The following is a 16727-nucleotide window of genomic DNA, read 5'->3' on the forward strand; positions in this document are numbered from 1 at the left end:
GACATGACCCTACAGCATTACAACGCCACCAGCCATACTGCTCGTTCTGTGCGTCATTTCCTGCAAGACAGGAATCTCAGTGTTCTGCCATGGCCAGTGAAGAGCCCGGATCTCAATCCCATTGAGCACGTCTGGGACCTGTTGGATCAGAGGGTGAGGGCTAGGGCCATTCCCCCCAGAAATATCTGGAAAATTGCAGGTGCCTTGGTGGAAGAGTGGGGTAACATCTCACAGCAAGAACTGGCAAATCTGTTGCAGTCCATAAGGAGGAGATGCACTGCAGTACTTAATGCAGCAGGTGGCCACACCAGATACTGACTGTTACTTTTTAGCCCCCCTTGGTTCAGGGACGCATAAATCCATTTCTGTTAGTCACATGTCTGTGGAACTTGTTCAGTTTATGTCTTAGTTGTTGAATCTTGTTATGTTCATACAAATATTTACACATGTTAAGTTTGCTGAAAATAAACGCAGTTGACAGTGAGAGGATGTTTCTTTTTTTGCTGAGTTTATATACAATCATATATATGATCTTACATATCATCATACATATCATATATATCATCAAACACATCATCATACATATCATTCTACATATTATATATATATATATATATATATCATCATACATATTATGTATATCATCATACATATAATTGTACATATTATAGATATCATTACAAATATCACCATACATAGTATCATGTACTGTCTATCACCACACATATATATATATATATATCTATATTATCATATATATCATCATACATATTATAGATATCATCACAAATATCACCATACATATTATCATGTACTGTATATCACCACACATATTATATATAAATATATAACATCATACATATTATATAAATCAGCATACAGTTCATCATACATATTCTCAAACATATCATCATACATTTGATATAAATCATTATACATATCATCATACATATCGCCATACATATCATCATACATATTATATATATCATCATACATATTATACATATCATCATCGATATTATGTAAATCATCATACATATTATATATATCATCATACATATCATCATACATATTATACACATCATCTTATATATCATCATACAAATCGCCATACATATCATCACACATATTATAGATATCATCATACATTCAATCATACATATTATACATATCATTATAGATACTATGTAAATCATCATACTTATTATATATATATATATATATATATCATCATACATATCGCCATACATAGCATCATACATATTATAGATATCATCATACATATTATATATATCATCATACATATTATATATATATATATATATATATATATCAGCATACATATTGCCATACAGATCATCATACATATTATATATATATATATCATCATACATATCATCAGATATATAATCATACCTTTCATCGTACATATTATTATATATATTATGTATATATATCATCTTACATTTCATCACACATATCATCATACATATTATATATATTACCATACATATTAAATATACTGCTCAAAAGAATAAAGGGAACACTTAAACAACACAATGTAACTCCAAGTCAATCACACTTCTGTGAAATCAAACTGACCACTTAGGAAGAAACACTGATTGACAAAAAATTCACATGCTGTTGTGCAAATGGAATAGACAACAGGTGGAAATTATAGGCAATAAGCAAGACACCCCTAATAAAGGAGTGGTTCTGCAGGTGGAGACCACAGACCACTTCTCAGTTCCTATGCTTCCTGGCTGATGTTTTGGTCACTTTTGAATGCTGGCGGTGCTTTCACTCTAGTGGTAGCATGAGACGGAGTCTACAACCCAAACAAGTGGCTCAGGTAGTGCAGCTCATCCAGGATGGGACATCAATGCGAGCTGTGGCAAGAAGGTTTGCTGTGTCTGTCAGCGGAGTGTCCAGAGCATGGAGGCGCTACCAGGAGATAGGCCAGTACATCAGGAGACGTGGAGGAGGCCGTAGGAGGGCAACAACCCAGCAGCAGGACCGCTACCTCCGCCTTTGTGCAAGGAGGAGCAGGAGGAGCACTGCCAGAGCCCTGCAAAATGACCTCCAGCAGGCCACAAATGTGCATGTGTCTGCTCAAACGGTCAGAAACAGACTCCATGAGGGTGGTATGAGGGCCCGACGTCCACAGGTGGGGGTTGTGCTTACAGCCCAACACCGTGCAGGACGTTTGGCATTTGCCAGAGAACACCAAGATTGGCAAATTCGCCACTGGCGCCCTGTGCTCTTCACAGATGAAAGCAGGTTCACACTGAGCACGTGACAGACGTGACAGAGTCTGGAGACGCCGTGGAGAACGTTCTGCTGCCTGCAACATCCTCCAGCATGACAGGTTTGGCGGTGGGTGGCATTTGGCGGTGGGTGGCACACCCCACATGGTGTGGGGTGGCATTTCTTTGGGGGGCCGCACAGCCCTCCATGTGCTCGCCAGAGGTAGCCTGACTGCCATTAGGTATCGAGATGAGATCCTCAGACCCCTTGTGAGACCATATGCTGGTGCAGTTGGCCCTGGGTTCCTCCTAATGCAAGACAATGCTAGACCTCATGTGGCTGGAGTGTGTCAGCAGTTCCTGCAAGAGGAAGGCATTGATGCTATGGACTGGCCCGCCCGTTCCCCAGACCTGAATCCAATTGAACACATCTGGGACATCATGTCTCGCTCCATCCACCAATGCCACGTTGCACCACAGACTGTCCAGGAGTTGGCGGATGCTTTAGTCCAGGTCTGGGAGGAGATCCCTCAGGAGACCATCCGCCACCTCATCAGGCGCATGCCCAGGCGTTGTAGGGAGGTCATACAGGCACGTGGAGGCCACACACACTACTGAGCCTCATTTTGACTTGTTTTAAGGACATTACATCAAAGTTTGATCAGCCTGTAGTGTGGTTTTCCACTTTAATTTTGAGTGTGACTCCAAATCCAGACCTCCATGGGTTGATAAATTGGATTTCCATTGATTATCTTTGTGTGATTTTGTTGTCAGCACATTCAACTATGTAAAGAAAAAAGTATTTAATAAGATTATTTCTTTCATTCAGATCTAGGATGTGTTGTGTGTTCCCTTAATTTTTTTGAGCAGTGTATATCATAACATATATTATCACATATATCATCATTCAGATGAAGTCGTAAGTTTACATACACTTAGGTTGGAGTCATTAAAACTCGTTTTTCAACCCACTCCACACATTTCTTGTTAACAAACTATAGTTTTGGCAAATGGGTTAGGACATCTACTTTGTGCATTGGAACTCATGCTGGCACATCAAGGAGATATTGCTCAGGTCTGCCTCCAGGACAAGACTCATCCCAATAAATGTCAACCTGCACATGGCAATTCCCAGTATCAACCTTAAACTTCATCAGAGCTTTTGTGGTTTCACAAAGCAGTTATGTAATGTTCTTTCACCATACATATTATCATATATCTTCTAATCATGTTATAGGTCTTGTTATGGTCATGTGACCAAAGTGTATTTTAATAATGAACCAGCTTGATGTGTGTTTGTCTCTTTTTAAATCTTTAAGTTCTCACTTTATACTGTGTAATTTTTCCAACAATTGTTTACAGACAGATTATTTCACTTAGAATTCACTGTATCCCAATTCCAGAGAGTCAGTTTACATACACTAAGTTGACTGTGCCTTTAAACAGCTTGGAACATTTCAGAAAATGATATCATCGCTTTAGAAGCTTCTGATAGGCTAATTGACATAATTTGAGTCAATTGGAGGTGTAGCTGTGGATGTATTTCAAGGCTACCTTCAAACTCAGTGCCTCTTTGCTTGACACCATGGGAAAATCAAAAGAAATCAGCAAAGACCTCAGAAAAAGAATTGTAGACCTCCACAAGTCTGGTTCATCCTTGGCAGCAATTTCCAAATGCCTGAAGGTACCACGTTCATCTGTACAAACAATAGTACACAAGCATAAACACCATGGGACCACACAGCTGTCATACCGCTCAGGAAGGAGACGTGTTCTGTCTCCTTGAGATTAACGTACTTTGGTGCGAAAAGTGCAAATCAATCCCAGAACAACAGCAAAGGCCCTGGTGAAGATGCTGGAGGAAACAGGTACAAAAGTATCTATATCCACAGTTAAACGAGTCCTATATCGACATTACCTGAAAGGCCGCTCAGCAAGAAAGAAGCCACTGCTCCAAAACCGGCATAAAAAAGCCAGACTATGGTTTGCAACTGCAAATGGGGACAAAGATCGCACTTTTTGGAGAAATGTCCTCTGGTCTGATGAAACAAAAATAGAACTGTTTGGCCATAATGACCATCGTTATGTTTGGAACAAACAGGGGGATGCTTGCAAGCCGAAGAACACCATCCCAACCGTGAAGCATGGGGGTGGCAGCATCATGCTGTGGTGGTGCTTTGCTGAAGGAGGGACTGGTGCACTTCACACAATAGATGGCATCATGAGGAGGGGAAATTATGTGGATACATTGAAGCAACATCTCAAGACATCAGTCAGGAAGTTAAATCTTGGCCGCAAATGGGTCTTCCAAATGGACAATGACCTCAAGCATACTTCCAAAGTTGTGGCAAAATGGCTTAAGGACAACAAAGTCAAGGTATTGGAGTGGCCATCACAAAGCCCTGACCTCAATCCTATAGAAAATGTGTGGGCAGAACTGAAAAAGTGTGTGCGAGCAAGGAGGCCTACAAACCTGACTCAGTTACACCAGCTCTGTCAGGAGGAATGGGCCAAAATTCACCCAACTTATTGTGGAAAGCTTGTGGAAGGCTACCCGAAAAGTTTGACCGAAGTTAAACAATTTAAATGAAATGCTACCAAATACTATTTGAGTGTATGCACACTTCTGACCCACTGGGAATGTGATGAAATAAATAAAAGCTGAAATAAATCCTTCTCTCTACTATTATTCTGACATTTCAAATTCTTAAAATAGTGTTGATCCTAACTGACCTAAAACAGGGATTTTTTTACCAGGATTACATTTCCGGAATTGTGAAAAACTGAGTTTAAATGTAATTGGCTAATGTGTATGTAAACTTCCGACTTCAATTGTATATTTCACTGGTCATCCCCAAAGCCAACACCTCCTTTGGCCGCCTTTCCTTCCTATTCTTTGCTGCCAATGACTGGAACGAATTGCAAAAATCACTGAAGTTGGAGACTTATATCTCCCTCAATAACTTTAAGCGTTCCGATCAGTTTACCGATCGCTGCAGCTGTTGTACACAGCCCATCTGTAAATAGCCCATCCAACCAACTTCCTACATCATCCCCATATTTGTTTTTGTTTTTCTGCTCTTTTGCACACCAGTATTTCTACTTGCACATCCTCATCTGCACATATATCACTCCAGTGTAAATTGTTAAATTGTAATTACCGCTCCACTATTGGCCTATTTATTGTACTACCTAATTTGCACACACTGTATACAGATTTTTCTATTGTGTTATTGACTGTACGTTTGTTTATCCCATGTGTAACTCTGTGTTGTTGTTTTTGTCACACTGCTTTGCTTTATCTTGGCCAGGTCTCAGTTGTAAATGAGAACTTGTTCTCAACTGGCCTACCTGGTTAAATAAAGATGAAATAAAAAATAAAAACATTTAAATGATGGATTCCAGTACATCGACAGGGTTTGTCCCTAGCTCTTCCAACAGTACCCTCTGGTCATGCAGGGATGACGGATTACAGTACATTGACAGGGTGTGGCCCTAGCGCTTCCAACAGTATCCTCTGGTTATGCAGGGATGACGGATTACAGGACATCAGCAGGGTGTGGCCCTAGCTCTTCCAACAGTATCCTCTGGTCATGCAGTGATGACGGATTACAGTACATCGACAGGGTGTGGCCCTAGCTCTTCCAACAGTATCCTCTGGTCATGCAGGGATGACGTATTACAGTACATCGACAGGGTGTGGCCCTAGCTCTTCCAACAGCATTCTCTGGTCATGCAGGGATGACAGATTACAGTACATCGACATGGTGTGGCCCTAGCTCTTTCAGATTCTGCAAATCGGGCCCTTCTATCCTGAACAGCCATAAACAACCGGTTCCTGATTGCCCGACTATGACCTAACAAGGCAGGCTTACAGTTATAGTGTATTACACTAAAACAGATGTGGCCTCAGAAGACGATAAAGGACACCTTCTACACACAGCTGGAAAGCCTAACTGAGGGAATTTCCAGACACGACATCGTCAGCATTGTGGGTGACTTCAATGCAGACACTGGCTCCGACAGGACTGGCTTTGAAAGTGCACTAGATCACCAGGGCACTGGTACCTGCAACGACAATGGAAACAGACTCCTGGAGTTTTGCACCAGCCACGGACTATGGACTGAATGATCCTTCTACGCTCATAAACACATACACTGCATGACATGGATCAGTAATGATGGCTGGACAACCAAGGAAATATAGATCACATTCTCAACTAACCCCTGCTGGCATGCTTCCTCAAATTGCCAGGTCTACTGCAGAGTGAAAGTTGGGAACACCGATCACAGGCTTCTATCCATGTCCCTCCATCTTCACCTAAAACAAATTGTGTCCTCTTCCAATCAACACAGGTTTGACGTTGCTAAGGTATAGATCCCTGATGTCACATCCACATTCAAACTTGAGCTGCAGAACCGCTTCTCTGTTCTCACCCACAATATCCCAGCCGATCCAGAAGAGATCTGGACCGCCTTTAAGAAAAACATCACTGAAACAGCTGGAAAGATATTTGGGCACAAAAGACCAAAGAACAAGGACTATATCTCAGAGGAAACCCTAAGTATAATTGGGGTCATAATAGCAGCCAGACTCAACTCAGGAGCGAGGACAGAAGGTTGAACTCCATGCACAATAAGTAGTTACGGAAAGGAAAAACAGAAGTGGCATGACACCCTTGCTGTTTAAGCTGAGGCTGCCTCTGAGGTAGGAAACCTGGAGCCCTCTGGACGATCCTTAGGATCCTTGCAGTTTTAACCTGTTAGGGATAGGGGGCAGTATTTTCATGGCCGGATAAAAAAACGTACCCATTTAATCTGGTTATTCCTCCTGCCCAGAAACTAGAATATGCATATAATTAGTAGATTTGGATAGAAAACACCCTAAAGTTTCTAAAACTGTTTGAATGGTGTCTGTGAGTATAACAGAACTCATATGGCAGGCTAAAACCTGAGAAGATTCTATATGGGAAGTACCCTGTCTGACCATTTGTTGTCCTTCTATAGCCTCTTTATCGAAAATACAGGATCTCTGCTGTAATGTGACATTTTCTAAGGCTTTCATTGGCTCTAGGAAGGCGCCAGAACATTGAATGATAACTCTGCAGTCTCTGGGCGAAAAACAGCAGGGGTTTTGGTGAGTGGTCCTTCTGAGAACAATGGCACTGGCGTGCGCATGCATGTGACGACTCCATGTTTTACTTTCAGTGATTGAACGGATACGTCTCCCGGTTGGAATATTATCGCTATTTTACGAGAAAAATCGCATAAAAAATTGATTTTAAACAGCGTTTGACATGCTTCGAAGTACGGTAATGGAATATTTTGAATTTTTTTGTCACGAAACGAGTCGGCGCGTCACCCTTCGGATAGTGACTTGAACGCAAGAACAAAACGGAGCTATTTGGATATAACTAGGGATTATTTGGAACCAAAACAACATTGGTTGTTGAAGTAGAAGTCCTGGGAGTGCATTCTAACGAAGAACAGCAAAGGTAATCAAATTTTTCTTATAGTAAATCTGAGTTTGGTGAGTGCCAAACTTGGTGGGTGTCAAAATAGCTAGCCATGATGGCCGGGCTATCTACTCAGAATATTGCAAAATGTGCTTTCACCGAAAAGCTATTTTAAAATCGGACACCGCGATTGCATAAAGGAGTTCTGTATCTATAATTCTTAAAATAATTGCTGTGTTTTTTGTCAACGTTTATCGTGAGTAATTTAGTAAATTCACTGGAAGTTTTCGGTGGGTATGCTAGTTCTGAACAAAACATGCTAATGTAAAAAGCTGTTTTTTGATATAAATATGAACTTGATTGAACAAAACATGCATGTATTGTATAACATAATGTCCTAGGACATTAGCGGAACGTCTGTCCCTAACAGTTAAGGAAGCTGACCGGTCTGCTTTCCATGCTATGCAGGAACACCATCTCTTGTGTTCAGATCAACGGTTGAACCTCCCCACCTTTAATATGAACAGCGGCGTTAGACAGGGCCATGTTCTGGCACCCACCATCTTTAATACATCCATCGACTTCATATTGTGAAGGACTGCTGAGCTCTTGGACATCATACACCTTGCCCTTGAGATCATAAATGAGGAGACCCACCCGCTTGGCCTCATGTTTAGCAGGGACAAAACTAAGATTCAGTCCTTCAGCGACTGCCAACCCCCCTCCAACCAGCACCGTTGATCCTAAGTTCTGCTACATTGGAAGCACATTAACAACTGACTTAAGGAGCAACACCAACATTCACCTACGCACCAGCCGGGAAGCATCAACCATGGCCAGCCTAAACGTCTTCTGGAAACAACACTTCTCATATACAGTAGCCTGGTCATCTCCATCCTGATGGACAGATCATAGTCATGAACCCTCACCCTGGAACTCACATGTTGTCTGAACGAATTTGACTCCAAGTGTCTCCGCCGCATACTGGGCATCACCTGGCGCGACCACATTCCCGTCTCCTCTCTGGTCAGTGCCTCCCGACTCCAACTGTTCGGTCACCTGGACAGATCAAATCCACCTCTGGAGCCTGCCCTTATCCTCAAGGAGCCATCCCCCAACTTGCCATGCCAAAAAGGAAGATAGAGAGCCAGGTGGTCAGACCAGATGGAGGAAGACATACACAACCTGGGACTCAACACCATAGCAGCCTGAGATCTGTCCCAGAATAGGATGCGGTGGAGGTCCATTTGTCGAGATGCTCCAATGAGCGAGTGAAGAGGAGTGAGTGAGTGAGAGTGTCCTGGCAGGCTGAGATAGAGGAGGTGTTTAAATCACTGCTTGAGGCCATGGCACTGACCAGCTTGGAGACAGCACAGCCACAACTAGCCGCAGCGACAGGGACAGGGAGGAATGTTCTCCCACATATAACTCTCTCTGTCTATTCTCCCCCTCCCTCTCTCTCTCTAACTCTGCCCTAAGCTCTTAGAGAGTCCACAGAGAGTTTTAGCCGAAGCCTGAAGCCGCACTTTGATATTCTTCCAGCCTGAGGCAGGGACAGAACAACAAACAACATGGCCGACACCGTTCTGTCTTCAAAGGACATGCGATGCAAGCCACACAAACCACAACACAGTCGAGACAGACAACAGTGTGTGTGTGTATGTGTGTGTGTTTATGAAAGCTGTGAAGATGGGCCACATCCTGGTGATAGAAGAGGCAGACAAAGCCCCACTAACCTCGCCTCTTGTCTCTGGTACACACAGACGCACGCATGCACGCACGCACGCACGCACGCACACACGCACACACACACACACACACACAATGTGCGCCAGAGACAGAACGATAATTAGGTTTAAGAGTGCACTTATCCTTCTTGGTACTGCATTTAGAATCTCTTTCAACTTTAGAACAAAGGTTACGCAAAACCTTCAGGAGCAGCAGGCAGCAAACATCTCTGTGTGGCTAAGATACAGTACTGGCCAAACTACACTGCGAGTTGGTGGGTAGGCGCCAATTGAATGAGCAGCCTACTTACAATCTTCTCCTCCACACAGCTAGGCTGACCATAACGTCTGAAACAGTGCAGTACCTTCTCCTCCACACAGCTAGGCTGACCATAATGGCTGAAACAGAGCAGTACCTTCTCTTTCACACAGCTAGGCTGACCATAACGGCTGAAACAGAGCAGTACCTTCTCCTCCACACAGCTAGGCGGTCCATAACTGCTGAAACAGAGCAGTACCTTCTCTTTCACACAGCTAGGCTGACCATAACGGCTGAAACAGAGCAGTACCTTCTCCTCCACACAGCTAGGCTGACCATAACGGCTGAAACAGAGCAGTACCTTCTCCTCCACACAGCTAGCCTGACCATAACGGCTGAAACAGAGCAGTGCCTTCTCCTCCACACAGCTAGGCTGACCATAACGTCTGAAACAGAGCAGTACCTTCTCCTCCACACAGCTAGGCTGACCATAACGGCTGAAACAGAGCAGTACCTTCTCCTCCACACAGCTAGGCTGACCATAACGTCTGAAACAGAGCAGTACCTTCTCTTTCACACAGCTAGGCTGACCATAACGGCTGAAACAGAGCAGTACCTTCTCCTCCACACAGCTAGGCTGACCATAACGGCTGAAACAGAGCAGTACCTTCTCCTCCACACAGCTAGGCTGACCATAACGTCTGAAACAGAGCAGTACCTTCTCCTCCACACAGCTAGGCTGACCATAACGTCTGAAACAGTGCAGTACCTTCTCCTCCACACAGCTAGGCTGACCATAACGTCTGAAACAGAGCAGTACCTTCTCCTCCACACAGCTAGGCTGACCATAACGTCTGAAACAGAGCAGTACCTTCTCCTCCACACAGCTAGGCTGACCATAACGGCTGAAACAGAGCAGTACCTTCTCTTTCACACAGCTTGGCTGACCATAACGTCTGAAACAGTGCAGTACCTAGCCAGTTGGTTTGATCTACTCTTAGGCAGGCCTGTAATCTGAAGGCCACTTACAGTAAGCCTGTGTAGGTGGCCCAGACTGCCAGATATTAACACCACCGACCTGCATCTTTATCCCAGGCTATCCAAGCCTGATATGAGGGGCTGCTATTTAAGGAGCTTGACAGAAAAGGCCTGCTCCGTGTAACAATCAAATGAGCAGCCCACTTCCAAAATCCGCACCTCATCCCCAGAACAACAATATTCAGCATACAAGAAAACACATTACCATCTACATCCAACCACACACACACAATGTGATTATTGAGACAACCTAAATCATATAAACTGGAACCGCCATCTCAGTAACAAGTACACTAAGTCCAACTTCTAATAGATTGGATTAGTTTAGAAAAATGCATGGTATTTATGTAAGATTATTCAACCAACCAATGTTCATGCAAAAACACAGGTATTGAAACAAATAATTCTGAAAATCAAACTGCAATAGAGCATGTTGGGAAATATTATAATGATGGGTGTGGTTTTGAGTGGTTTAGAAGAAACATAAATTTGTAATTTTACCCAACAAGATTGTTTTAATTCAGCTCACTTCGAGCAGGGTTTGTTGAGTAAACAAACTTGAACACATTAGCACAAATTCTTGTCCTTTTGAAATCAACTCACAGAATAAGGCTGATTAAGCAATTGGTTAAACTGGCTTTTTTTCAGTGTACATTCACACAGGAGAGGGGAGAATAAAAATACATCAAAAATAAAATGGAACAAAAGAAGAAGAGTTGAAGAGAACAGAAGAGAGGGTGGGCTAGAGTCCGCACCTTGAGGACCTCCTGTCTCTGTTTTTAGTTATTGGGGAGCTTGTCTGTCCTGACCAGCTCAATGTCATAACCATCACCTGAATGACCCACAATGTCATACTGGAGAAAAGAGAGAGAGGGGGAGGAGAAGGAGAGAAAAGGAATTGTGGGGGAGAAGAGAGAGAGAGAGGGGCAGAGAGGAAAAGAGGGGGAGGAGAGGGAGAGGAAAAGAGAGAGAGGGGAGGAGAAAAAGAGAGAGGGGGAAGGAGAGGGAGAGGAAAAAAGAGAGAGGGGGAGGGAAATAGAGAGAGGTGGAGGAAGGGGAGAGGAAAAGAGAGAAGGGGAGGAGGAAAAGAGAGAGAGAGGGGAGGAGGGGGAGAGGCAAGAGAGAGGGGAGGAGGGGGTGATGAAAAGAGAGTAAGGGGGAGGAGAAAGAGAGGGGGAGGAGAGAGAGGAGATAAGTAGAAGGCTTAAACCTCTCTAGGAAAGGGGGGGCAGTATTGAGTAGCTTGGATGAAAAACATGCCCAAAGTAAAATGCCCGCTACTCAGGCACAAAAGCTAGAATATGCATACAATTAGTAGATTTGGATAGAAAACACCCTGAAGTTTCTAAAACTGTTTGAATGATGTCTGTGAGTATAACAGAACTCATATGGCAGGCAAAAACCTGAGACAAATCCAACCAAGAAGTGGGAAATCTGAGGTTTGTAGTTTTTCAAGTGATTGCCTCTCCAGTATACAGTGTCTGTGGGGTCATTTTGCACTTCCTAAGGCTTCCACTATATGCCAACAGTCTTTAGAACCTTGTTTCAGGCTTCTACTGTGAATGGGAAGAGAATAAGAGCTGATTCAGTCATGTGTCTGGAAAATTGGCATGAGCTCAAACATGCGCACGGTTGGAATATTATTGCAGATTTATGATAAAAACATCCTAAAGATTGATTCTATACAACGTTTGAGATGTTTCTACGAAATGTAATGGAACTTTTTTGACTTTTTGTCTGGACTAAACTCACGCGCTTAGTGAATTTGGAGTGCTGGACTAAACGCGCAAACAAATGGAGGTATTTGGACATAAATGTGAACTTTATCGAACAAAATGAACATTTATTGTGGAACTGGGATTCCTGGGAGTGCATTCTGATGAAGATCATCAAAGGTAAGTGAATATTTATAATGTTATTTGTGACTTCTGTTGACTCCAAAATGGCGGGTATCTATATGGCTTGTTTTGATATCTGAGCGCTGTACTCAGATTATTGCGAAGTTTACTTTCGCCGTAAAGCTTTTTTTAAATCTGACACAGCGGTTGCATTAAGGATAAGTTTATTTATAATTCTGTGCATAACACTTGTATCTTTTATCAAAGTTTATGATGAGTATTTCTGTAAATTGATGTGCTCATTCACCGGCAGTTTTGGAGGCAAAACATTTCTGAACATTACACGCCAATGTAAAATGGGGTTTTTGGATATAAATATGAACTTTATCGAGCAAAACATACATGTATTGTGTAACATGAAATCCTATGAGTGCCATCTGATGAAGATCAAAGGTTAGTGATTCATTTTAGCTGTATTTCTGATTTTTGTGACACCTCTCCTTGCTTGGAAAATGGCTGTGTGGTTTTTCTTGTCTAGGTGCTGTCCTAACAATCTAATGCTATGCTTTCGCCATAAAGCCTTTTTGAAATCGGACAATGTGGTTGGATTAACGAGAAGATTATCTTTAAAATGGTGTTTAATACTTGTATGTGTGAGAAATTTGAATTATGAGATTTTTGTTGTTTTGAATTTGGTGCTCTGCTATTTCACTGACTGTTGGCGAGGTGGGACGCTACCGTTCTATATGTCCTAGAGCAGCAGTAAATAACAATAGCTGGGCTATATACAGGGGATACCGGTACAGAGTCAATGTGTCAATGTGCGGGGGGCACCGGTTTCGAGGTAGAGTTAATTATGTGCATGCAGGTAGGGTTATTAAAGTGGCTATGCATAGATGATAACAGAGAGTAGCAGCAGCGCAGGGGGGTGCAAATAGTCTGGATAGGAATTTGATTAGCTGTACAGGAGTCTTCTGGCTTGGGGGTAGAAGCTGTTTAGAAGCCTCTTGGACCTAGACTTGGAGATCCGGTACCGCTTGCCATGTGGTGGCAGAGAGAACAGTCTATGACTAGGGTGGCTGGAGTCTTTGACAGTTTTTAGGGCCTTCCTCTGACACCGCCTGGTATAGAGGTACCGGATGGCAGGAAGCTTGGCCCCAGTGATATACTGGGCCGTACGCACTACCCTCTGTAGTGCCTTGTGGTCGGAGGCTGAGCAGTTGCCATACCAAGAAGTGATGCAACCCGCCAGGATTCTCTCGATGAAGCAGCTGTGAAACCTTTTGAAGATCTGAGGATCCATGCCAAATCTTTTCAGTTTCCTGAGGGGGAATAGGTTTTGTCATGCCCTCTGCACAACTGCTGTCACGACTTCCGCCGAAGTCAGTTCCTCTCCTTGTTCGGGTGGCGTTCGGCAGTCGACGTCACCGGTCTTCTAGCATCGCCGATCCACCTTTCATTTCCCATTTGTTTTGTCTTGTTTTCCCACACACCTGGTATTCATTCCCTAATTACATGTCGTGTATTTAACCCTCTGTTCCCCCCATGTCTGTGTGTGTGATTGTTTATTGTTGAGGTTGGCACACTTCCGTCTGGTTTGCACTGGGTTTATTTTATTACCCGTGCTTTGTGGCAGCCTGTACTTTGTACTTGTGTTTTTGTACTTTGTGCTGCTTCACTGGTTCATTGTTTGGTGACGCAGTTGCATTCTGTGCCTATGATTGCCTTAGTAAAGTGCTTTGTCCACTCATTTCTGCTCTCATGCGGCCTGACTTCAATGCACCAGCTACACTCACCTCTTGACAACTGTCTTGCTGTGCTTGGACCATGTTAGTTTGTTGGTGATGTGGACACCAAGGAACTTGAAGCTCTCAGCCTGTTCCACTACAGCGCCGTCGATGAGAATGTTGGCGTGCTCAGTCCTCCTTTTCCTGCAGTCCGCAATCAGCTACTTTTTCTTGCTCACGTTGAGGGAGAGGTTGTTGTCCTTGCACCATATGGTCAGGTCTCTGACCTCCCCTCTATTGGCTGTCTCATCATGTTCAGGCCTACCACTGTTGTGTCATAGCAAATTTAATGATGGTGTTGGAGTTGTGCTTGGCCGTGCAGTCATGAGGGAACAGGGAGAACAGGAGGGGACTGAGCACGCACCCCTGAGGGGCCCCCGTGTTGAGGATCAGCATGGTGGATTTGTTGTTACCTACCCTTACCACTTAGCGGCGGCCCATCAGGAAGTCTAGGATCCAGTTGCAGAGGGAGGTGTTCAGTCCCACGGTCCTTAGCTTATTGATGAGCTTTGAGGGCACTGTTGTGTTGAACACTGAGCTGTAGTCAATGAATAGCATTCTCACATAGTTGTTCCTTTTGTCCAGGTGGGAAAGGGCAGTGTGGAGTGCAATAGAGATTGCATCATCTGTGGACCTGTTGGTGCGGTATGCAAATTGGAGTGGGTTTAAGGTTTCTGGGATAATGGTGTTGATGTGAGCCATGACCAGCCTTTCAAATCATTTCATGGCTACAGACGTGAGTGTTATGGGTCAGTAGTTATTTAGGCAGGTTACCTTAGTGTTCTTGGGCACAGGGACAATGGTGGGCTGCTTAAAACATGTTGGTATTATAGACTCAGACAGGGAGAGGTTGAAAATGTCAGTGAAGACACTTGCCAGTTGATCAGCGCATGCTCGGAGTATGTGTCCTGGTAATCTGTCTGACCCCGCGGCCTTGTGAATGTTGACCTGTTTAAAGGTTATACTCACATCGGCTGTGGAGAACGTGATCACACAGTCATCCGGAACAGCTGATGCTCTCATGCAGGTTTCAGTGTTACTTGCCTCGAAGCAATATTTGGCTCGTCTGTTAAGCTCGGGAAACTGGGCAGCTCTCGGCTGTGCTTCCCTTTGTAGTCTGTAATTGTTTGCAAGCCCTGCCACATCCGACGATCGTCGAAGCCGGTGTAGTACGATTTGATGTTAGTCCTCTTTTGACGCTTTGCCTGTTTGATGGTTCGTCAGAGGGCATAGCGTGATTTCTTATAAGCTTCAGGGTTAGTGTCCCCCTCCTTGAAAGCAGCAGCTCTACCCTTTAGCTCAGTGTGAATGTCGCCGGTAGTCCATGGCTTCCTGTTGGGGTATGTACGTACAGTCACTGTGGGGACGACGTCCTCGATGCACTTATTGATAAAGCCAGTGACTGATGTGGTGTACTCCTCAATGCCATCGGAAGAATCCCGGAACATATTCCAGTCTGTGCTAGTAAAACAGTCCTGTAGTTTAGCATCTATTTCATCTATCCACTTTTTTATAGACTGAGTCACTGGTACTTCCTGCTTTAATTTTTGCGTGTAAGCAGGAATCAGAAGGATAGAATTATGGTCAGATATGCCAAATGGAGAGCGAGGGAGAGCTTTGTACGTGTCTACGTGTGTGGAGTAAAGGTGGTCTAGAATGTTTTTCCCTCGGGTTGCACATTTATGCTGATAGAAATTTGGTAAAACTGATTTAAGTTTCCCTGCATTAACTTCTATGGGCTACGTGGGACGCTAGCGTCCCACCTGTGGGACACAGCCAGTAAAATATCAGGGCGGCAAATTCAAAAACAACAAAATGTCATAATTCAACTTTCTCAAACATACAACTATTTTACACCATTTTAAAGGTACACTTCTCCGTGATGTAACCACATTGTCCGATTTCAAAAAGGCTTTACAGCGAAAGCAAAACATTAGATTCTGTTAGGAGAGTACATAGACAAAAATAATCACTCAGCCATTTTCCAAGCAAGGACATGTGTCAATAAAACCCAAAACACAGCTAAATGAAGCACTAACCTTTGACGATCTTCATCAGATGACACTCCTAGGACATTATGTTACACAATACATGTATGTTTTGTTCGATAAAGTTCATATTTATATCCAAAAACAGCATTTTACATTGGCGCGTGATGTTCAGAACATGTATTCCCACCAAAATGTCCGGTGAATGTGCACAACAATTTTCAAAAATACTCATCATAAACGTTGACAAAATATATAACAATTATTTAAAGAATTATAGATAGACTACCCTTGGATGCAACCGCTGTGTCAGATTTTAAAATAGCTTTACGGAGAAAGCACATTTTTCAATATTCTGAGTACATAGCTCAGCCATCACGGCGAGCTA

The sequence above is a fragment of the Salmo trutta genome, chromosome 24, assembly GCF_901001165.1.
Source record: "Salmo trutta chromosome 24, fSalTru1.1, whole genome shotgun sequence".
Classification (NCBI taxonomy): domain Eukaryota; kingdom Metazoa; phylum Chordata; class Actinopteri; order Salmoniformes; family Salmonidae; genus Salmo; species Salmo trutta.